Source organism: Ixodes scapularis, unplaced genomic scaffold, assembly GCF_016920785.2.
Source record: "Ixodes scapularis isolate PalLabHiFi unplaced genomic scaffold, ASM1692078v2 PGA_scaffold6__148_contigs__length_123643588, whole genome shotgun sequence".
In the NCBI taxonomy this organism is placed as follows: Eukaryota; Metazoa; Arthropoda; class Arachnida; order Ixodida; family Ixodidae; genus Ixodes; species Ixodes scapularis.
Window position 1 is genome coordinate 14,188,509 of NW_024609881.1, and position 25,385 is coordinate 14,213,893.

Sequence of the window (25,385 nt, forward strand, 5' to 3'; positions counted from 1 at the left end):
CCGAGAAGCCTATATCAACGGCGCCGAAACCGGAGCAGTTCAGTGGGTGTGGCAGCCTACGCGACAACATGCTCAAACCACTTTTCATCGTACAGATTGCTCTGCTGATCGGGACACGGCCACTCAGCCAGCGTAAAGGGACAGACATCGGATGGACGGACGCCTCGATCACCGCAGACTGGGCTGATGGCTCACGCTTCCACGGCGGGGCGTTTTCTGCAACGTCAGTCCACCATCCATTGCCACCGTTTCCACGAGTCACCAGTGAAACTGTAATCACCGACCAGGGCGTCGCCAACCGGCCAACAGCAGCAACGTCCTCCGAGAAGCCTCTATCAACGGCGCCGAAACCGGAGCAGTTCAGTGGGTGTGGCAGCCTACGCGACAACATGCTCAAACCACTTTTCATCGTACAGATTGCTCTGCTGATCGGGACACGGCCACTCAGCCAGCGTAAAGGGACAGACATCGGATGGACGGACGCCTCGATCACCGCAGACTGGGCTGATGGCTCACGCTTCCACGGCGGGGCGTTTTCTGCAACGTCAGTCCACCATCCATTGCCACCGTTTCCACGAGTCACCAGTGAAACTGTAATCACCGACCAGGGCGTCGCCAACCGGCCAACAGCAGCAACGTCCTCCGAGAAGCCTATATCAACGGCGCCGAAACCGGAGCAGTTCAGTGGGTGTGGCAGCCTACGCGACAACATGCTCAAACCACTTTTCATCGTACAGATTGCTCTGCTGATCGGGACACGGCCACCCAGCCAGCGTAAAGGGACAGACATCGGATGGACGGACGCCTCGATCACCGCAGACTGGGCTGATGGCTCACGCTTCCACGGCGGGGCGTTTTCTGCAACGTCAGTCCACCATCCATTGCCACCGTTTCCACGAGTCACCAGTGAAACTGTAATCACCGACCAGGGCGTCGCCAACCGGCCAACAGCAGCAACGTCCTCCGAGAAGCCTCTATCAACGGCGCCGAAACCGGAGCAGTTCAGTGGGTGTGGCAGCCTACGCGACAACATGCTCAAACCACTTTTCATCGTACAGATTGCTCTGCTGATCGGGACACGGCCACCCAGCCAGCGTAAAGGGACAGACATCGGATGGACGGACGCCTCGATCACCGCAGACTGGGCTGATGGCTCACGCTTCCACGGCGGGGCGTTTTCTGCAACGTCAGTCCACCATCCATTGCCACCGTTTCCACGAGTCACCAGTGAAACTGTAATCACCGACCAGGGCGTCGCCAACCGGCCAACAGCAGCAACGTCCTCCGAGAAGCCTCTATCAACGGCGCCGAAACCGGAGCAGTTCAGTGGGTGTGGCAGCCTACGCGACAACATGCTCAAACCACTTTTCATCGTACAGATTGCTCTGCTGATCGGGACACGGCCACTCAGCCAGCGTAAAGGGACAGACATCGGATGGACGGACGCCTCGATCACCGCAGACTGGGCTGATGGCTCACGCTTCCACGGCGGGGCGTTTTCTGCAACGTCAGTCCACCATCCATTGCCACCGTTTCCACGAGTCACCAGTGAAACTGTAATCACCGACCAGGGCGTCGCCAACCGGCCAACAGCAGCAACGTCCTCCGAGAAGCCTATATCAACGGCGCCGAAACCGGAGCAGTTCAGTGGGTGTGGCAGCCTACGCGACAACATGCTCAAACCACTTTTCATCGTACAGATTGCTCTGCTGATCGGGACACGGCCACCCAGCCAGCGTAAAGGGACAGACATCGGATGGACGGACGCCTCGATCACCGCAGACTGGGCTGATGGCTCACGCTTCCACGGCGGGGCGTTTTCTGCAACGTCAGTCCACCATCCATTGCCACCGTTTCCACGAGTCACCAGTGAAACTGTAATCACCGACCAGGGCGTCGCCAACCGGCCAACAGCAGCAACGTCCTCCGAGAAGCCTATATCAACGGCGCCGAAACCGGAGCAGTTCAGTGGGTGTGGCAGCCTACGCGACAACATGCTCAAACCACTTTTCATCGTACAGGTTAGTGGCAAGCGCCATTATGGATCGAGAAGTAACAATTTGTTTCTCATTGTGCTGCCGCACCCACAACGGCTATACTGTGTTTTATCGCTGAGTGCTTTGATTTGTGTAATCTCCTCTTACTCTCTGGAGATATTGAAAGTAATCCAGGCCCAGATACGGAAGAAACCTTACAAAAACTTTTGGTAGGTCAAAATAAGATATTCGAGGCGATTAAGGAAATAAAATTCACTCAAAGGAAGGTTGAAGAAAGAATAGGTGCTATTGAAGAAACCGATGAATCATTCAAGAGCGTCTCAAAAAATTTTGACATTTTTTCGAGTACCGTGCTCACATTAAAACAAACAATTTCTTCGCTCGAGAACAAAGTAGACTACCTAGAAAACCGAATGCGCAGAAACAATTTAATCTTTTTTTAAATTCCTGAAAATCTCAACGAAACTAAGCGGGATCTAGAAAAAATTATCATCTCGGAGATTCTTGAAGACAAACTAGGCATTGAAGATGTTGGGGTGGAGAGGATTCATAGGATTGGAAGACCGACTAAGGGGAAATCAAGGCCTAACTCTTTGACTATAATGTAAATGAAAACATCCTGAGAAATGCGCGGAAACTTAAGGGAGCCAAAATATCAATATCTGAAGACTTTTCGATTCATATCAGACAAAAAAGGAAGCTTCTCTGGAACAGTGCTAAAGAAGACCGTGACAAAGGCGAGAAAGTCGTGCTAAGATTCGATAAGTTGATAGTTGGCAATTCTTGCTATCAGTGGGATCCCGTGAAAAACGCCCGTATTCTGATTAATTCGAGGCAAGGAGACGGCAGACACGCGCAATCTAACAACGAATGACAACAGTAGATATCGTTCGTTCACTCTTATCAATGTAAACGCCAGAAGTGTAGTAAATAAAACTGCTGAACTAGAACACGTGTTATTGTCCGATGATCCTGATATAGTTGTAGTAACAGAAACATGGTTGCACGATAATATTACCGATAACGAAATAATTTCACCAACACATCAAATTTTCCGAAAAGACCGGGATACGAGAGGGGGAGGAGTGGCAATAGTTCTTAAAAATAATATCTATGCAACATTAATTCACGATACCTTAAACATCGAATCGATCTGGGTCAAGCTGCGTATTCATAATAGTCCGATTCTCCTCGGGGCGATCTATCGACCGCCAAACGCTTCTGAAAGCGTATTAGAAAAACTATACGACTTTGTAAATCTGTAAAGACGACGTTTTTCAAACATTGTAATCGCAGGTGATTTTAACCTTCTTAACATCAACTGGGAAAATTTAACACCTTTAAACTTTAATTGCAAGCACTCAGAACTTTTGGTTAATATGGCAGTTGATAATGATTTGATGGAAATTGTTACATGTCCCACGAGAACTTCAAGTACAACCAATAATATCCTTGATCTCGTATTTATATCTCAGGAGTTAATGGGTAAAGCGTTCACTTGCCAAGTTAGAGAGGGAATATCTGACCACCATTTGGTTTGGTGTAAATGTACCGGAGAACTTTATACTAAAAAAGCAGACCGATTGATCAAAGTGCCTGATTACACTAGAGCGCTAGACGAAAGCATTTTAGATCACCTCGAGTTATCATTTGACAGTTTTTGTGAACAAAGTGAACGTGCATTAGATATTAACGATATGTGGCTGTCATTTAAGAATTCTGTTCTGTACTGTATAGAAAGGTTTATACCGACACGTTGCAAACGAATACGAAAAAATAATCCTTGGATTACTCGGGAGGTTTTGCATCTCAAACGTAAAATAAACAGAATTAGAATTCAAAACCAAAGAACAGACAAACCTAGTATAACACAACTTCGAAAGCAGTTAAGGTCAATGATTCAGGAGTCAAAACGATACTTCCCTAATGTGACCTTAGATAAATTTTTGGTATCCGATCCTATTAAATTTTGGCGATATATGATCAAATCAAAACAGCCAATTAATACCATAACACAGAACGGAACAGAAATTGATGATCCTTTCGAAATTGCCAGCTCATTCAACGAGTACTTCTCATCCGTGTATACCACGGATAATAACCAAAATGCAACTACAGAATTCTCACCGAAAAGCATTCCGAGTGTTACAATATCTAAAGAAGACATTTTTACAGCATTGCTTAACCTTGATACTAAAAGATCCGTGGGACCAGACATGATTTCAAATATTTTCTTGAGACGGTATGCGGAATCCTGCTCAAATTTTTTGCTTGTAATTTTTAATAAGTCAATTGAATTAGGGCAAATCCCCGACGATTGGAAAACTGCTAAAATAGTTCCAATATTCAAAGCAGGAGACTCCCATCATGTTAATAACTACCGCCCAGTATCAATTTTGAGCAGGTGTGCAAAATTGATTGAGCATATTTTGTTTAAACATATTGTCTCCTTTCTTGAAGAAAATAACTTTTTCAATAAAGATCAACACGGTTTTAGACGTAATTTATCTACAGTTACGCAACTGGTGCTCACTGTGAATGATTTCGCAAAGTCAATTGACTCCGGATATCAGACGGACGTAATTTTTATAGATTTTGCAAAAGCGTTTGACCGCGTGCCTCATGGAAAACTACTCTTCAAACTGAGATCCTTATTAAACAATGAACAGATATTAAAATGGTTAGAAGCGTATTTAAATAACAGAAAACAGTTTGTACAAATACAGGATTCCCGCTCATCCACATCAAAAGTAGAATCTGGAGTTCCTCAGGGATCAGTTCTGGCACCACTACTTTTTCTAATTTTTATAAATGACATTACAGTGGACAGATCTGTTCAAATTCGCTTATTTGCCGATGATTGTATAATTTATAAGCAAATCAAATGCTCAAATGACCAAGTAGTCTTAAACAAGAGTTTAGAAATGATCTCAGAATGGTGTGATGATTGGCAAATGTCTCTAAATAACCAAAAATGTGCACATATGACGATAACTAGGAAAAAAAAACACTGAATTTTAATTATACTCTTCAAGGAACCGCTTTAAATACTGTATGTGAATACAAATACCTAAGATTAATCATAACTTCAGATCTGCGTTGGAACTCACATATTGACTTTATCTCCCGAAAAGCAATGAATAAATTATGGACATTAAAAAGGAAACTGAAGAACTGCTCGAGCAAAACGAAACTAATGGCGTACAAAACGTGTGTTAGATCTATACTCGAGTATGCCGACGCTGTGTGGGATCCTTACACAAAATGTAATATTAACAAATTAGAAAGAATTCAGAAGAAGGCATTAAGATTTATATTTAACAAGTATGGCAGAAACACCTCGATTTCGGAGCTTTATGTACAGGCCGGCCTTCCGCTTTTAGAAAAACGTAGAAAGATCAATCGACTGAAATTTATTTTTAATCTAATAAATGGGAACTACAACTTAGATTATCTAGATTACTTTCACTTCAACATATCTACGTTCACAAGAAATAAACACAGTAAATCAATCACTGAAATAAAGTGCAGGACCGACTGTTACAAATACTCTTATTTTCCTCGTACCATCCATGCCTGGGATGCGTTACCCGAACAAATTGTCTCTTCAAATTCTCTAACGTTGTTTCTAGCATTGATAAACGAATTACCAGAGTTTTGAGGTTTTAGGCCTTGATACCCCTCAAACGAATACTTTTCTGCTCTTTGTGTGTTCGTGATCATATATCTAATTTTTTTTTTTTTTTTTTTTTTTTTTTTGCTTTTTGCTGCGTTGCCACACTTTGTGCTTGCTTTTTTCGTAAAACTTGATCCATGTATCCCTCCTACCTTGGCCGCCCCACCGCGGCCGGTAGTATAAAATAAATAACAAATAAAATAATAAAATAAATGCAGTTTATAAAGTACGGAAACAAGAAATGACCCGTCGTCAGTGGCGGAAAGAACGGCACATACTATACACGTTTGCAAGTCCGGTCTCAGGGCGCCGCCATCTTCCTCAGTGGGGTGCGCTCTTGAGCGCGGCCATAATCCGATTACGACGCCTTAGCAAGGCTTCGTAATCGGATTATGACTCGTCCAAGCGCACCCCAACCAAGCAAGATGGCAGCGCCCTGAACCCGGACTTGCAAACGTGTATACTTCGCGACAACTTTTCTTGGCAATGCAGTGGAAGGTACGTCACGCGTCCCCTCTCCCATTTTGAGCGTACGCAGGCTCTCCTCCCCTCCCCGGAAATGGGAGAGGAGGAGAGCCTGCGTACACTCGAAATGGGAGAGGGGACGCTTGACGTACTTTCCACTGCATTGCCAAGAATGGTTGTCGCGGAGTATAGAAAGGGCTAGTGGGATGAGGCGCCGACGAACGGCGAGCGTAGAAACGTCCCGGATGTACAGGGCGGCACTGCGGTCGTATACCGGCCCGAGGATCCGACCGGTTTCAAGCGTTCCGAAGGCTTTCGGCGCGGCTTGGCTGGCGATTTTGTAATTTGGCGGTGTGGCAGCGCGAAGTGGCTCCCGTTCTGAACTGATATTTACCCCGTGTTTGCTGTCGTTTGTGGTCAATGAAGTGTGATGCCGAATTAGTCTTTAATCGTGCAGCAAATGCAATGTGAGCCGCCCTGGCCCTGGCCGCCCGCTTCATACAGCCTATCCAACACGTGTTTGCGTGGCGCCCTCTCGAGCCGTCGACACAGAGTGCGGCAGCCGTGAGCGCTCGATGAGCTCACTACCCTTCCTCTAGTTCACGGCCACTCAAGCCAGGACCTACGACGTCATGAAGGAGGTTATTTTTTGCTTGGTTTTGTGATTCTAATTTGCCTATAACTTTTAAAATAAAGTAAACTTTGAGAAAAGAAAAGTTTCATTAGGTTACTACGCTCAGTGCGCCCAGGATCGGTGCAAATCAAAAACCAGCCAAAAAGTTGTTGCAGGGCCCCTTTAAATAAGAATATAAGTGCTGACTGTTTTTAGTACAAAGCTAATAAACTTTGTACATGTTTTCTATTTAATTTAATTGTGATTCTGGCGCTTGCTTGACAGTTTTTCTAAGGGTGAAAAAAAACTGAGTGCGCATAAAAAGTGCCTAATCCAAGAATTTTACGTTCTCTTTCCAATGCCGACCGGATGCTGAACCTAATTCAGAAGGCGTTGTAAGTGTTTCCACCCGGGCCAGCTCTGTCTGTCTCTTCGTTCCGTGAAGTACCGGGTGCAAGGTCGTGCGGGCCCGGGTGGGAGGAGGGCGGGTCGGGGGCGACTTTGCCCATTCTCTTACACGCCGCCATGCTCGTATTCACAGAGAGCATCTGCGCCAGACGGGCCGTCTGGCGCAGATGCTCTCTGTGAATACGAGCATGGCGATTCTTCGCCGTCTGAGACGGCGAAGAATCGCGGAGCCCGCGGAGCGGAACTAGTGCCCTCCACCGATTGGCCTGGAGAGGAGCGCCCAACGTTACTAAAACACTCAGTTGGGAAACTCGCCGTCGAAACCTGGGCCGCTGGCGTCCACCGAGACCGAGCTAAATGCGACAACAGCGCCACTCTTTTTCGTTTGTCTGTACTATGGTCACCTCGAGCTTTTTGAAAGCCAGCTTTTTGCGTAAAAACAAACGGAAAAGACTCTTTGTATGAAATTTATTGGAGTTTAGTACCAAATGATGGGCGCGTGATGTTTTTATCATATTTAGTTCGCCAGGTTTTGCGGAACAATTAATATTGTTTTTATAAAACCATGCCTCAGCGGGCCTTTCAGGTAGCGCGTCCCGACCTAGGTGCATTTTAACTTCAGTAGTTCAGCGCGGCGCGTCCGCCGGGGAGACGGGGGTTCACCCCTGTCAAAGCCAAAAATAGAAGTCACGTGCAGTTTCTCGAGTGGCCGCTGCGGGAGAAATGGTGGCGTTGTGTTCGTCATTAGCTCGGTGCTCGGAGACAGATTGGGGCCATATTTTAAGGGCTGTCTCTATGGGAGTTTCCCAACTGAGTGTTTTAGTAACGTTGGGAGCGCCCTATTACGTCACTGCGCGTTTTCGTGCGCCTTCAGAAAAAGTTGGAATGATCCAACTTTCTTAAGCGCGATCCAAACCAACGCTTCTTTTTGCGCCTGTAGGTCGTGCGGCTGCGGATGTGACGTATTTTCGTGACGTCGCGCCGCTTCTTCGCTCCTTCCGGGCGCGCATAAAAAGGTTGGTTGATTTCAACTTCTTTCTCAACGCGCACAAAAACGCGCGGTGACGTAGTAGGGCGCTCCTGTGTCCCGGCCAATCGGTGGAGGGCAAGCTAGTTCCGGCTCCGCGTTTCTCGCCGTCTGGCTGCCCTCTCCTCCCTCCCTTTTATTCTCTTCCAACATGACAACGCGATCTCTCTCTCTCTCTCTCTTTCTCTCGCCGTCTGGCCGGCCACTCTGTCGCAGTTGCACTTTGCTTGTGCGCTCGTGCCTGTTTGCGCGCGTGCGCGCTCGCCCGAAGTTTCGCCCGTCCAAACCAAAGCGCACGGTTCTGACTCAGAAAGCGCTCCCGGAAACAGCAAAAACGCCACGAAATGCTTCACATCCGCAGCCGCACGACCTACAGGCGCAAAAAGAAGCGTTGGTTCTTTTTGAAGCAAAAAGAAGCGAAGGCGCAGGGAATCAGCGCCTACGCGCGCACAAAAACGCGTTGCTTTGGATCGAAACCACCTAAACTTTGGTGCCTGGAACGCGTCTCCGACTGGTGCGCTTACCGCGTCCAAAAAAGTGGTCCCTCGATTTCCGCCTGATGACGTCATAGAAGTGTCATGCTGTCGCCGGTCGCGACCTCGGTGGTGTTTCAGCAGCTACGGTGGATGTAGCAGACGCTTATTCTGCTACGGGTCGCTCTTCACTTCGACAGTCCACGGAAGCTACAACAGCAGGAAGTTGGGACGCCGTGACGACAGCGACACTGCAGCATCCCAGGCGAAAATTTTCAACTGGGACCAGTTGGTCCCAGTTGCAACTGGTTTATGGAACAATTCCCAGTTGCAACTGGTCCCAGTTGGAGTTGGTACCAACTCCAGCAACAATGAAACACGGCACAAAATGGAAGGTTGACAATACTTTATTGTCAAAAACTTGGAGAATGAAACTAAATAGGGTGACGTACACGCTCCGGGTTTAGCCACTTGCTTGCGACGGTTGAATCGCTTTTTCAGAGGTGGTATTCATGAGATGAAGGAAGATCGGCCGCTGGCGTCTGTTAGTGAAGACGTCCTCAGCTTCTCTTCCCATCGCGTGAAGAAAGGTGCTCACCCGTGATCCTGCGTTGCGCAGGTGAAGTCCTGATAAGATGCGGTAGCGCTCCCACCTTGCAATCTCTGTCACAACAGTCGAACATTTTCGAGGTAGACCTCCCGCCATTTTCGCCATTGTGCTCTCCGCGGCGTGATCTCTTCCGTCCGGTCTTTCCTGGGTGCCCTCCGATCGCTGAACTGCATCTTTCCATCCTCGAAGTTCACCGCCGCCACCGTGGTGTGTGTACTACAGTTAGGTCCAAAGAAGCGCAGCTGTAGTTTTGACATTTTCATAACGACGCCAACTTGGGCGATGGCGACCCTTCTCTACCGCGTCCGTCCGACTCCGGCGTCAGCATAGGCAGCGCCATCTGTCGACAGCGCGTACCACTAACCCGCACCCGCGTGCCACGGCGGCCGGTGTAGGACGCCGATCTCACTACCCCTCCGTTCCGACTACGGTAGTGGTTTTGGCGTACGCCAAAATCAATACCGTAGTCATTTCGGCGTACGCCATAGTCAATACCGTAGTCTTTTTCGCATACCCCAAACACACTACCCTTACGCCAAATTCAATACCTTGAATAACGTCGGCTGAGCAGGGGTTGAGCTCCGCATTTCGCTAAAACTGGCGGAAGTAACTTTCTGCAGCATAACACCCTGATTGTTTGTTGTTGTTTGTATGAGCGGCGGAACGCGCGCGGCAGGCGTTAATTAATTGTGATTAGCGTTGATACGGCTGACGGCGCGCAGAGCTGAAGGGCACAAGCAAGGAAGCTTGGAGTGATTCTGTGTCGATGTGATTTGACATCGCTTCTTTCTGGTTCTTCGATCATGGTGCAAATGCAGGTGCCCGACTCCCGAGCGATTCGAAGGCAAGAATGGTAGCCTGTCCGCTGGTCTTTCAATCGCATGCACTGTCGTCATTTTGGGCACAGCGGAAGAAAATAAGACGTTCACTATTTTAAATGAGTAAAGCTATACGCACTCCGGAGTGCGCTTCGCGCGGAAATGGCTATACGCACCCCTCCGAGAGATCATGCCGCTCGGGCCACCCTTTTCGAACGGCGCGTGAATCACTGGGGCGCTCGTTAACACAGCCCCCCGCCTGCGTTCACGCCGCTTCGCGGCGACAGTATCGGCTGCTAATTACAAAGCGTAACCAGTACACGCCGCTTCGCGGCGTCCAGCCGGCAATCCAAGCCCCGCTGTCCCCGATCGCACCTCCGGAAAGGGAGTCCGATACCATTTAGTTCTGCAAAGTTTCTCAACAACATTCGATTTTTTTTTTTTTTTTTTTTTTTTTTTACTGTTCATCGCAAAAAAGGAAATATCGTAAATATCGCCAAATGCCTCGACAAAACAAAATGTTTGAGAAAAAAAAAAAAAAAAAGTTGGCCCACCGCGAATCGAACCCGCGACCACTTGCGTATGACACGGACATCCTAACCCCTATGCCATGGCACCGCTTAGGAAACTCGTTGTGTCCACTTTTTTTTATACGAGAAAAGCGGAGTGCGTATAGCCATTTCCGTCCGAAGCGCACTCCGGGGTGCGTATAGCTTTACTCATTTTAAATAGCGTGCGATCGGCCTGTCTGGGTTCTGGCGACACCGTTTCAGGCTGTAGACGAGAAAATTTAGCCACTACAGTACGACTGCTAGCCTGGGGTCTGTGCCTCACAACAGATCGAAACGGGTAGGGGTGGGGATCCCTGGCAGCGGGACCTTTCGCCGTACGAGCTGCGGTGCGCTAACACACTCGATTTCCGATACCCCCTTGGGTCACAGCGCTTGCTGAAAGAAGTTTGGATCGTTTTACGCAGATTTTGCAGTGCGTACGAGACGCACAACAGCTACGTACTACGTCCTAGATGCCCAAACTGAGGCGCGCTACTTGTGCGCGGCTGTCGTGATCTGCAGCTGGGAACAGTATGCTCGCCATGAAAACGTTGTCACTGAACATATGGAAATAAAACTGATTAGGAATGCCGATCAGATGGGTGGGAATGTTATATAATGTGCTCAAGTTATGTGTGGCGTCACGTCGGCACAGGAATTCAAACTGGTTGCCCCCACCCCCGCTCCTAAATTCTTCCAATGCTGCTGGCAGCTTTTATATATATATATATATATATATATATATATATATATATATATATATTGTAACTTTAAAGGCCCCAACAGGAGCATTACATAAGGAGTGTGTGTGTGTGTGTGTGTGGGGGGGGGGGGGGGGGGGAAGTACTTGAAAAATACAAAAGATCAACATATGAACAGACAGGTGGCTGATACCTACAGGGCTGGTGAGTAATATAAACAGTGAGAACAAGTGTGTGTGAAATAAAACTGGTATATAAATACACTTGCTAAAAGAGTAATCGAAGGATTGCGGAACAAGACAGGGTCACCTATGGCCAGGCACAACCAGGGTAATCACCGACTCACACCAAGCATACCGGAGCTTCCAGTCGAGCTTGGTGTCCTGAAAAGCGCTGCAGGTGCTCAAAAACAAAAGACCCCCAAAGGATCGAGCCCATAGAATTTGAATGGGTACCTGCCCCCTCCGTTGTAGAGGGCAACAAACTTGCTCACCAGCAGGCCCGTGCACTGACTTACCGGGCCACAGCCGTGGAAGAGGTGCAGGACCAACCCATGGTCACCTAATAGGAAATACTAGTCGCATTCTACTGCAAAGAAAGGTGAAGACTGCCAGCCCCGCATCCTAAGTTAACGCTGGAGGAACAGGTAGCATATAGGAAAATTCAGTCGGGGTCCTTCCCCCACCCCCTTTTACTCAGTCGCATATGTTCCCCACTCAATACAGTGGGAACTGCCCAGTGTGCCAAGAGATAGGAGCCCTCCGTCACAAAATAGGCGAGTGTAGATTCAATCAAGACCACCCACTACCCCCACCCTTTCCCCTGTAGAGCGATGGGAGAACTTGCTGTCCAGCCCCGCCCTGGAGGATCAGCTTCAATTGGTCAACAGGGGCCAGGCAGATAAGGCAGCATATAGTATCTCGTGAAAAGGGAAGCCCTTCTTTCCGGCACAGACCACCGTGCTGAAATGCTCAGAATAAAAGTTTATTCTCTCTCTCTCTCCGATTGGTTGAAGTAGTTTGTGATCCGAGATACGTGACATGGGTGATTTAGTCGAGACGATGCTCTTCAAGGAGGAAGTACAAGTGAGTTATGAAGCATTGGATTATAATAGAAAATTTTATGAAATGGGGTTGAGCATGATGTATCTTGTGGCGCGACTTATACAGCGGGCATTTCAGTGCAGAGACACTAGTTCTTTGGTAATGGTCATTAAGAATCGACCTGGCCGTGCGATTTTGAACTGACTCAAGATGGTTAATGGGATAAATTTGATGAGCATTCCAAATTGCTGCTGCATACTCCAACTTTGGTGCAACGTTAGTCTCGTATGCCATTTTCCGGAGATGAGATGGTGGCACCTTCAGATTTCTTTTGATGTACCCGAGAGTGCGCAAAGCCTCTGCTGAGTCTGTTTCAATGTGGTTATTCCAGGTTAAGTCATTAGGTAGTGTTGCACCAAAATATTTATAGATGGAGGCAGGCAGAGATGATTAGTCCAGAGCCAATGGAATACGAAAATATGATGTTACATGTTTCCAAGTAAAGCGAAGTAATTTACATTTTGACATGTTTAATGACATTAGTCATTTGGAGCACCAGGCATGAATCAGGTCAAGGTCACTCGGAAGATTCAAATGGTCATCAGACGAAGTAATTTTGCAATATAGGACACAATCGTAAGCGAAGAGACAGACTACAATTGATAAGTCGTTAATAAAAATAAGAAACAGTAGTGGACGTAGTAATGCCCCCTGTGGAACCCCAGATATAACGTTAGTAATATCTGACATATGGTTGTTAGCCACAGTGAACTGAGTGCGAGAAAAGAGAAAGTCACGAATCCAAGAAAGGACCAAAGGGTCAATACCCAGGATAAGAGTTTTGAAATTAGATGACGATGGGGAACTCTTTCGAATGCCTTCGAGAAGTCAAGGAATACAGCATCGGTTTGGCCCTGCGAGTCAAGGTTAGTGATTAACTTGTGTTTGAGTTCAAAGAGTTGCGTCTCGCATGAAAAACCTCTACGAAATCCATGTTGATGATTGTAAAAAATATGATTGGCTTCTAAATATGATATGAGATGGTAGTTTGAGTCCAGCACACGATCACCGCTTTTAAAGACCGGAATGACCTTCCCCAGCTTCCAGTCCAATGGTATACTCCGTTCCACCTTCAGTCCGACTGGACGTCGGGAAAAAATCGCATGACCTTTCGGTTGGCCAGAGCGACGCAGGGAGCTCAAGGTCACATGACACTCTCTCAACGCTAAATTGGCTGGGATAGCTCCTAGCGTTTGCTGCGCTCGGACTGAAGGTGAAACGGAGTATAGGCAATCCTGCTGTGATGACTAAGAAAATATGAATCTGAGGAATTCACAGATATTACTTTGGTGTTGCTAAGAACTTTGGGGCTAATATTGTTTGGACCAGAAGATGATGAGAGTTTTAACCCTTCTATAAGTCAAAGCATTTTGGAAGCAGAGATGTTAGTGTCAATGGGGGCCATGGGCTCAAAACCAGAGCAAGGCAAACTTGGTATATGATCAATGCTTTCGTTTGATAGTATGGAAGAGAAATACTTATTTAAAGCGGTAGTGCAATGTGGCTCACACGGCGTTTACATTTTCATTCTTTAGTCGGATAGAGTCAGTATTATCTCTGGGTGAAAATACCTTCCAGAACTTCTGGGGGTTACTTAGCAGAATTCTTGCAGGTTCAAAGAAAATAACTTCTTTTTCATCAACTTTACGCTCTGTACAAGATTTGAGACATGAAAAATAATCGTCCCAGACTTTGTTATTATTTACTCTTTAGCTCTTTTATACATGCGCTTCTTTTTGTTATTTATAATGATCGTAAAGTTTTATTGTACCAAGGGTTATGCCCGTCGCTGTTTACAATAACATTCGGAACAAACTGCTGAGTTAGATTATTAAGTTTGTTTTTAAATAGAGACCAGTTTTCTTCCACCGATCTTGAACAAAGGTTTTCGACACGACTGATAGAACAATGATAAGTTTCGATTTATGGTGATGTAGTAATCACCTTTGTTATAGCTCACAAATCGTTTGAACAGTTGGGCTCAGCGTCGGCACAGGGATAGATAACTCGATGATCAAGATGCCGTGGTCACTTAAGCCAGCAACACAGTTGACAGTTTTTATTATTTCTGGTCTGCTTGTAAGGGTACGGTCAAGAATATTGTCGCCACAGGTAGGTTGTTCAACAACTGGGGTGAGGTTAAAATTCAAACATGAAAAACTCTCGCGCAGCATTCGAGCTGCTCGTGGTAAGATGAACGTAGTCAATGTTTGGAAAATTTAAGACGTCAGAGATAGCAAAGTCTCCTTTTGGGTAAAGACTCTAAATGTCGAGCAGTATGGTGCACAAAGTGTCGCAGTGCTCAGAACCATTGTTCGGTGCCCGATAATACGATGGGCAGGAGATCAAACTGTAAGGGGTACTTTATTTGAACTTCTTCCCACGGCCCGGTGTTTACTACCACAGCATAACAAAGAAATTGAACCTAGTCATCAGTCGTGGGCACGTTAACAGCAAAAAGTAACAGTGTTACAGTTACAGTTACCTAGGGGGGAAAAGTAACACTGTTACAGTGACAGTTACCGGCTTCAAAAAGTAAAATGCTACAGTTACTGCAAAAAGAATAACGCCGTTACCTTCTCGTTACAGTACAAAAATTGGACTTAAGAAATCACAAACCAAAACAATATTATTTTATTTGTTACACTATACAGTAAGAAGAAAGGTAAACTGAGAAATTAGAAAAATTTAAACCCAAAGGGTGTTTCTTTTTTTTGTGTGATTCGCCATTTCAGCATTTTGATGTGCATAATTTATTTGCAATAATTTGCAATAAGCCAATGCTTTTGATGAGCGACATCGAAGATGACGCTCCAAAGGCCACTTTTTATACGACCAAAGCGCTGGTAAGAGCGAAGCGAAGCACTCGTATCCAGACCGTGCATGACAAGCAGTCTTGGGCAGTAACTTGCTACTACTAATGCGTTACTGGTAACTAGAGTTACTTTTTGGTAACGAGTTATTCTTTACTGCTGGTAACTTGTAACTGTAAGACTGTTTCTTTTGTATTGGGTAACTGTAACTGTAACTCCACGCATTAAACAAACAAAAAATTGTCTGGTTTAGCACACGACTGAGAACCGAGTCAGCACGAAACCGGGAGATAAAGGAAGCAGCACCCACAGTGGTAGGGGCGGCGAACAATGTCCGTTTCATCAACTTTGTCTCACTCTTCTCATGTGGGGACCATCTGCAGGTGTCGGTGCTCGTGCAATATGTCTCTGAGTGTTCCCCCTCTCTCTTCGCCTTTGTAGGATGTGCGCTGTCATTCTTACACCCAGCGGGTCACCGTCTCCTCTTCCCTATTAGTTTTCAAAGAAGCCGTCCCCACATTGTGCAGAAAGCCGGCGCTTGTTTCACTTATTTGTTCTCTTCAGAGCCGCTCGAGTAAACACGAAGGCAGGTTCAAATGAAATATCCTTTTTCGGTGATAATCTCAAGAAACACCTCAATGGTTGGACACTTTGCTGTGGAACCACAGATGGCTTTTTGGACAGAGACCCCGCAGTGGTCGTCGTACATTCTCGTTGAGCACCAGAAGGCCTCACTTTGTCTCCTTTCCTGTATATTCTTTCGAAACTGTTTGACCCGCTACGTTCAGGCCTGCTTCCGAGTATATCCCGTGAGGTAATTATGCGATCACCCGTGTCCTCAGTCGTTTCGGGGTCAAAAATAAACAAAAACATTAACTGATGTGGGCCGATGACAATTTTGAAAAACAGTTTATTCTAAGTTATAGTCATATGCAAATAGTGGATTTTGAGTTTGAAGCGAAAAATTTTGGCCAAATATTTTCAATTTGAACATTAAAAAGTTTTCCCATGATTTTCACTGCATTATATGCTTAGACGAAAACCCAGCTAAAATCGTGAAGGTTGTTCTAGTTGTTCATTTATAAGGTAAGTTTAACTATCAAATATTTATGAACTGTGACCTCAGAAGGTCTGATGTCATGGGATGGCAGGTAAACGACGGATCTGATATAAAATGAATCCTATAGAGACAGCCAATCATACCTAATTGAGTGAATTTACAAATCTTGCCATATAAAATATTCTTTCTTTAATCTCGAGTTAAAAAGTGAAAGACGTTTACAACTCCCTGTAATGCCGAATTAGAGCGCAGCTCTTGAGGAGGAGGAGGGAAGTAGTGAAGGGAAGGTATACCCCTCCTCCCCCCTCACCTCCTTATCCTCCTCCTCTCCTCATTCTTGAATCTCCTCCGGGGGGGGAGGGGGGGGGGGTTATGTGACCTTGGGGGGGGGGGGGGGGGGTCTCGGAGGGGGTCACGTGACCTCGGGGAGGTGGGGGGGGGGGGTCACGTGACACCTCGGGGGGGGGGGTCACATGCAGCCCTAGTGGTTAGTCCATGCTAAGTGTGAGGAAATCTAACATGTTGGGAGCTTGTATCCATTTAGCCAAAAAACCAATTACTTTTATCTAATTGGAGACGTTTGGCTAACAGCTAGGAGGGAGAGAGACAAATTTTTTTACAATGATGCTTCGTCCGCATTATCTGCATCTCATTAGCGGTCAAAAAGATGCTGGTAGTGAGGGCGGCAGCACGGTCTCTGTGACGTTGAGATTGTGTGACACTAATTGGGGCCATAGTGTCAGTTGTGCTTCCCGGGGTGGGGTGGTCCAGCTCTTCCAACTGACAGATGTGGAAGGCATGAGGAGGAAGGGGGTGAAGCATTATGAAGATGATTGTGCACGGGTACAGATCGGTTAGGGTAGGCATGCACTAGTTATTAGGCACATATTCCAAAAGCGCCGCAAAGCAATATTTAGCCGACATTTAAGCGTTTGCACGGTGCAGCTAGGCACATAGCCAGGATTTTGTTTCGGGTGGCGCCCGCCCATGACTAAATTCTGTATGAGGGGGAGGGGTGAGAGGTGGTCCCAGCAAAATGGAAGATTTCGGGGGGAGCCTGGGCACCATCGGCCTCTCTCCCGGCTACGTGCCACGGTGTATGCATGAGTAAATCCTAGTGCTGCAGGGGGGAGGGGGTATTATTGTGTTGCGAGACTTGAAAAGTTTAAATTTGGTATACAAATCACTCCTTTTTATTATTCCGTATACACTGTGAAAACATTTCCTTGCCATTTGCATACTGTTTGGTATACACATCTAATGCATTTGGTTAGAATATTTCTTAGTATAGTAGATCCCCAGCTAAAATTCTCATTAGATCCAATTGGAATTTTAACTGGTTTTAACCGGAATCGATTGGTTTTAGTAGTGGGTTCCAATCAGCACATTGGCCAATGGGTCTCATCAATTGTAATTTAATAATTCGGAGGCATCCGGTTTAGAGAAGCTCGTTTTAGCGAACGCCGTTTTACCGACCCCGGTTTATCGAATCCCTTGAGAACCCAGTTTAGAGAAGATGGCGATGAGCTTCCCCTTAGCGAATTCGGCTGCCATTTGGCACGGATAAATTGGATGTCTGAAAACCCAACTGGTACCAATTTTAAATTCCAATTGGAATCTAATGGGAATTGGGATGTCATATGCAAATTAACAATTCAGCACCGGCATCTTCTTTGCCAAGCATATTTTGTCTTTTCATCAGGGAAAGCAACCTACTGGTGCGATAGTTTTGTTTAACCGTGTCTTTCATCTATTCTGGGTTCGGGGCAGCCGAATTGAAAACAACCTGGGTCCGAACATTTCGTCGAACGCCGTTTCATCGAACGCCGTTTCATCGAAGCCGTTTCATCGAACACCGTTTCATTGAACGCCGTTTCATCGAACACCGTTTCATCGAAGCCGTTTCATCGAACGCCCTTTCATTGAGCGCCGTTACAGCCTGTAATATTTTTGTAATTTATTTTAATTTTTATACACAACGTCATCTAATTTTCCCTTTTTTAAATCACAGAGTGCAGTGACGAGATAAGTTCCATTGTGAACATATCCTGCTTTGAGAAGAAAGCCTCCATAAAACAATGACCCCACTCCATGTCACATAAAACAATTAAAAATGAGACAAAAAAAACAACAACAAAAAGCATGATGTGCTTTCTGGGAAGCGGGTAGTGTTTTATTGTCTGACAGCGTGTACGTGTAACCTTGGGTTATGTGAGGATCCGAAAGGGTTCTTGTCTTCTTCGGTGACAGAGTACAGCCAGGGCTTTACTATTGTCTGGTGCAGGTTGGCCTTCATAAGAAAGCGCCCTGAATATCATTCATAGGCAAAAGGGCCGTTGATAAAGTTAACAGTGAAGGGGAGGTGATTCCAGTCCAGGTTATAGCCCGGAACAATGTTGGCTGAAACTTTGTGCAGCTTTTGTCTCTGTATAGTTTGAAAACTAAAAAAAAAAGCAGAAACGTTCAATTTGAGCATAAAGCTGATAATCAGAGTATCGTTATGTTTTATTTTGTGTGCTCTACTGGCAGAGTATCGTTATGCTATAAGCGTGCTGCCCTGGCAGTTAAATGCTTTCCGTGAATAAACATTCAACTAAACGTAAATGTGCAAACGAGCTGGTGTGAATTGCACATTACTGAAACCCCCAGACTGCCGGTAAAAAAATGACACAGAAACCTAAAAGTGTTTGAAGTGTCAATCCTTTACCTCCAGTGTCATGTTTTCTGTCGTGTACACGAGTAAAACTTTTCAGTAAGTCGCATACCCATTTGTTTTTATTTCTTTTTATACCAATGGTTTTTATTTTTGGTAGTTTGACTCCACCTTAAACACAGTTTCACAAGTGACTACTTTTGTCTTAACAAATGTAAGGTAAAACATCTATAAAGCACTGTTATGCCCCAAAACTCGATACAGAGAAATTCGATGAAACGGCCCTTAGCGATTCGATGAAACGGCGTTCGATGATATTGAGGTATTTAGCGCACAAGGTAGGAAGAAGAAGGACAAGACAGAAAAGAGCGCTTGTCCTTCTTCTTCCTACCTTGTGCGCTAAATACCTCAATATGTTAGACTACCAACTAGCCCAAATGTCAACTTTACGGCGTTCGATGAAATGGCGTTCGATGAAATGTCCATTCATTCGATGAAACGGCGTTCGATGAAACGGCGTTCGATGAAACGGCGTTCAATGAAATGTCCGCTACCCAAAACAACCGCATCTCCACGTGGTGAATGATGTTGATGGGGCGAAGCTCTGGCGGTGCTTGTCTGCATGCGTAGACGCTGAGCCGCAGCATGCCGAGCCTTTCGTTAGTTTTCATCCATATGTCACGCTGCGGTCGACCGCAGCGTGACATGGATGAAAACTAACGAAAGGCTCGGCATGCTGCGGCTCAGCGTCTACGCAGACAAGCACCACCAGAGCTTCGCCCCATCAACATCATTCACCACGTGGAGATGCGGTTGTTTTTTGCCCTACACGAGCACGGGAGCATGTGCTCACGTGCTCGTGAGCACGAGCACTTGACGCCGGACATCGGATGGACATATGGACATGGCTAGCCCCTAAGGAGCTTCGCCCGTAAAAAAAAGAAAAAGCGCGCTGTCCCACGTCGGAAAAGCGTTATCTGTCCCCGCCTAAATGGAGACATCTGGTCACTTTATTGAAGGCTAAACATAAAACAGCGCAAAACAACGAGGACTAGCTCCACAGGACTAGTGCATCGTTCGTCCTGTGGTGTTTGTTCCTTTCCTTAGTCCTCTTTGTTTTGCGCTGTTGTACCTACATGGCGTTTAACCAATCATAAACCTGAAATTTTTTGATCTACTGTAGTTGCCCTTGCAATTGTTGCTTGAGCTCCTGTACCATCTGCTCAGCCTGTGAGTTGCCGATGATGAGGTGCGCTGGTGACTCAGATGATATTCATGCAATAAATCATGGTAACTTAAAGCAGCTCCGTTGCCCAAACAAACCTTTATTAACACTTCAATTGTGTCTAACAAAGACCATAAATCCTTGATTACTACCGCGACTCCAGCAAAACGGACGCCGCCAAGCGGGAAAACCGGGAACCAGCCGGTCCAGGTCGCTCCGCGCCCCTCCGCGTCTCTGATGGCTTTCGCGGACAGTTGTTGTCGGCGCGATGGCGTACAGTGTAATTTCACGAAGGTCCGCCTGAGTGTTAATCAGTGTGGTGAAGCCTCAGTAGATTGTTTCCTTCCATCACGTGTTTGAAAGTCCGTTTACTCCACAACACACGGTTACGTGCTTTCGATATCTTGGAGGGGGAGGAACCACGGAAAAACGTTTTGATTTCTTGTCTGTCTCGAAACAGATTCAAAGTGACGACTACTTGGTAACTGATAAAGGGTTTCTTTATAAGGATGTAGAACAGTGGACTGAGGACGACAGACGAGGCATTTCACTGGAGGGAGCACCAATGTCGCAGTCAAGTGAATGGGAAGGTTCGATAGGTGCTTTTGTTGAGTTTGGTTGTGTTCGATTAGCTTCAAGTTTGAGCCACCCACGCTGGTCGGTGCGTTGGCTATTCATCTTGGCTGCTTTTCATCGAAAAAGCCTCTGGACCACTCTGAAGGAGTTGGGCTGATTTCGAAATTACTTGATTCAGGAAAACCTGCTCGCTGCAAATGATGAATGAGGGAAATTATCTGTTTTCAAAAGGTGGGGGACGCGTCTCGCAACGTTAGAAGCTGTCACGGCATTTTGATCTATCGCGCCTCCAATATTTATATTATACCCCCGTCAAAGCCAGCAGCAATATATGTCTACATCGCTCAAATTGACCAACCACAAAAAAAAATACTTCTTTTCTCTGTTCAGTGAACTCCAATGAAGACTCTCTTCAGTTTGTCTCCGTGCTGCCGGCTAGAACCATTTGGCTAAGTTTAAGTAGTATCTCTCTGTCTGTCAAATAGACTTTTATTCGGCAGTTCACCTAATATCTAGTCAACTAAGCTCATATTTCAACCCAAAGAATATACTAATATCGTTTTAGTGGGACATAGTACGTAATATATAATACATAACCCGCTCGTCAAAATGACTTCTCGATTGCTACTAAAACCTGAATTGAAATACGAGTATCAGCTGCTTAGTGAGGTGCCGGCGGGTTAACATGCTCCTTGGCTCAAGGAGCGCTTGCTTAATTTTCGTAATTTTCCTGCAGCCTGTGTTGTTGACCGAGCAGACAACTGGAGCTGTTTCTTGAACGTGGATACGCACAAAAGCTCGATTTCGCGAACACAGAAGTCGCATGGTCGAGGCATCCAAGTTAGCTGAAAATTACTCTCGGTGGAAGAATTCTGTAGTCACTGCCACTTTCCTTAGATGATCAAAACTGATTAGTATTTTACCGCCCCTCCGGAGCCCATAGTTTCGGTTTTGAACGAAATCTCCGAAACGAAAGTTTGACATGAAAAGAACAAAAAACACCGGGAAAACAAAACCATGCTTTGCAAGTTTATGTGCACCGGCTGCACTTAACCGTCTCAGTTCAAATACCTATAAAATCGGGCATTAAACAAAAGGAAATCTGTTAAATTGAAATCGCGCCACCTGTTCAGGCAGCCCGGCCGAGCCGACGCGACCTGGACTCAGCCGCCATGTTTGTTTGGTGGAGGCGCCCCCTATAGGTCGCTGGAGTCGCGATATATACAACCTGAAATGCTTTTCAACACTGAACCAGTAAAGCCTATGTGAATTTCATTCCAGGATGTTGGCCATTCTCAATGTCAGTGTTTTTAGCTTGGCTTTCTGGTTGTTTGGCATTGAGTATGGGATCCAGACATAATGGTCCCGGACCTTATGATTCCAGACAATATGGTCCCGGACAAAATGGTTCCCAAGTGCCAGGCCGCACAAAATGGTCCCATGTTGTTTTCACTGCATTTTTTTTTCTTGCTTTTCACAGGTTTGTAGATTGCATGTATTTATTTTTGGTAAACACTTGTGACATGAGCCATTGGTTATTTTAAAGTTACTTTTTAATTGCTTGGTCTTCACAGGTTTATGTTATTAAATGTATTCGCAAAATACTTATATTGCGAGCCGTTTGTCAATCTAGAGTTTATATTTTTCACGCATAATTTTCGCCATTTGTTCTACTTTTCGTGTGTTCAACTTGAGTTTCAACCAGTCTACCGAGAAATGCAACAGAAACTTCAAACAATCTGCATACAGTACAAACAATTGAGCCGTATCATGAATGACGTACCCTCTGAAAGGCGTGGGCCAAGTGCCGTTTCAAGATCGTAGACCTTTTGGACTGGATTGGGTTTTTATGGCGCAAGGGCTGCTGAGGCCAAACAGCATCAAAGAAGGGTAGACTTTTTGTGGGAACGTAATAAAACATGTCATGTGTTCAAAAGCATGTTTATTATTTTCCATTCATATTTTCTAACATTGCATCAAAACATGCGGTATCTGCACGATAGATTGCCTTTATTCCCCCTATGACGAATCGACATGTGACGAATAGACCGTTAAAAGTAATCGCTGCAGATATCAGTGACATTTTAGACAGTGCGTCAAATGTGTCAGAAATTTTACTCGGGACCATTTTGTCCAGGTTTTTGCTTGGGACCATATTGTTTGGGATCATATTGTCCGGGATGATATTGTCCGGGACCATTTTGTCTGGGACCATATTGACCGGGACCATTTCGCCCGGGACCATTTTGTCTGGGACCATTTTGTCTGGGACCATATTGTCTGGGACCATATTGTCTGGGACCATATTGTGCTACACCCATATATGCTATTTTCCTCAATTCCTGGCCATTAGATATATAGCTTCTGGCACAGGCTTTCATGGCGATGATTCTGAGGTATACGGAGTGCACCAGAGTCAGCGACCCAGACCGTGGATCCATTGGTATCACAACACATGATCCCTGCATTAAACAACATCATGTCACCAACACACTGATCTCACCAGCTATTGTGCACATGCTTGGTGACGTCATAACTGCTCACAGGGGACAGACGGCTGTGCACAAGACAGGTGGTGTCGTTTCGTGTACTGCACGCACAGGCCCACAGCAGGGTTACCGCGCGTGCAGGGGACTGCAGTTCTCAGAATGAATAGCGGCAGCAGCAGCGTAACAAAACCCTTGAATAGGTCAAAAATATCCTCTCTGGGGCCTCCGACATTTCTACTCTGAACTGCTTCAGACACGTGCGAAAGGGTGAAATTCTATGTGGTCTTTTCTGCCAGCTTCTGGAACATAATTAGAGTCTCCTGCAGGTCAAGAATAGCAGGAGAAGTCTCTGTCCCTCTCTCTCAGCATTGGCGGAGCGAACACTGGAGAGAAGCAAGCCACCTATCATGACAAGTAGAGGTGGTTTCCTCTTCTCCACTCTCATGCTATTCTTGACCTGCAACAGACTATAGTGCCCTTGTCAACACTTGCAACATGAGCAGAACTGTGGGAGGGTTGGGCTCATCCTTGCCCGCAGGAAAGGCAGTCTGCTCAAAATGTCTGCGTTCAGATTCTTCAACGTACAGCTACAGGCAACACTGAATTTGCCTGCTGGCGCCTGTCAGCATCATGGATCGTCTTGTTCAGCTCGAGGCAAGGATGCCGAAAACCTCGTCCTCGGAGTTTTCGTGCAGCATGGACTCTGACAAACACTGTTCCAAGAGTCCGCTAAGAAAAAAAGGTCCAAAGCACCTAGGAAGAGGGTTCCTGTTCAAGCTGAGTCAGCCGCAGACACTGCAGTCGCTGACCAACGTGACTGTCAGCTCGGTTTCTCAGCTGCGCACGGACATCATCGCCTGGTTTCACCAGATAAATTTCAGGTTCCAGACGTTTAAAGTTGCACCAGGTGAGGCCATCCCATTGATTGTATCCAAGCTACCATCTAAGGACTCCATGTAGATTATGTACCACCTCAAGACGGCCAAGCTAACAATGTAGGAGCAAATGAAGAAAGCTTTCCGTCGTCGTTACAACCTGGACAACGAAGCTGAGGCAAAACAAAAGATGTTCAGCACAAGTCAGCACTCGGGAGAGTCCTGCACCGACTCCGCCTTCCATTTACTGGAGCTCATCCATGAGTGCAGCTACCCAGAGACGAAGGCGGAGAAATGCAAGGTTATCCTGGCCACACTCTTCCACAAAGCACGAAAGCATGCTTCGACAGGCGCTTCGCTTCGTTGAATGAGTTGCTGGACTCTTTCCTTTGCTTTGAGCAGGTTGTCTTCGGCCAACCAAAGACACCGGTTTTGGCTCTCGCTGCAGAGCGAGTGCAAGCTGTGCAGGGACAAAGAAAGCGCACTCCTTCCTGCTCTTGAAGCAGGGCCGGCCACCGCCTCATCGGAACACTGACGACAGCAATCGTCACCAGCACCCTTCTGCAACAGGGAAGCAAAAGAAGCAGCATGTGTCGCTTCAGCATGTGTCAAAAACTTCGCGGGACTTTCAATGTTCTTCGTCCCAATACCCTGAAGTTCGTCCGCTCCGTCTCATTTGTAAGAGACGCGGCCACTTTGTCACGTGATGCCGGCAAGAGCTGACCCAAGAATTTCTGGAATGGCAACGGCACTTTGAGTCTGTTGCATTGTTGAAAGAAAAGTGAAAACCTGATGCCCCTACCGCCTGGAAGGTGTCATTAGTAGTTTGTTACATCACCTCTGGTGCTGCAGTGGGCATCAAGACAATTAAGCTCAGCAATGCGAACACTGACCACATTTTCCGTTGATTAAGCCTTTTTTTGCCGCGGGACTTCTGTCTCAGAACCTTAGAAAGTTGTCAACCCGCAGCACCAACGTTGGTGACACATTTGACAGCGGTACGCAGCTCGGAAGGTGACCTCCAGACAAATCAAGCTTGCTCAAGAAAAGCAAGAAAGCGACTTTGACAGTGGCACAAGTATGTTCTTTTTAAGGACTAGTTCGAGTTGTAGGAGAGCCCACTGATCAGGGTCAAGGCAACACTATGATTTACTGGCCCTCGCCAAATCGTGAGCCGGCTCTCTCCCGTGAACTACGAGCTTGAACTCGTGGACGATACTGGCCGTAATGTAGTGCATGTGGAGAAACTGAA

The 25,385-nt window shown here is 46.3% G+C and overlaps 1 pseudogene; it reads left to right on the forward strand.

Annotated features, from left to right (window-relative positions):
• The first annotated feature begins 1,559 nt into the window (after window positions 1–1,559).
• Window positions 1,560–3,297, forward strand: LOC120844180 (annotated as a pseudogene).
• The last annotated feature ends 22,088 nt before the right edge of the window (window positions 3,298–25,385 follow it).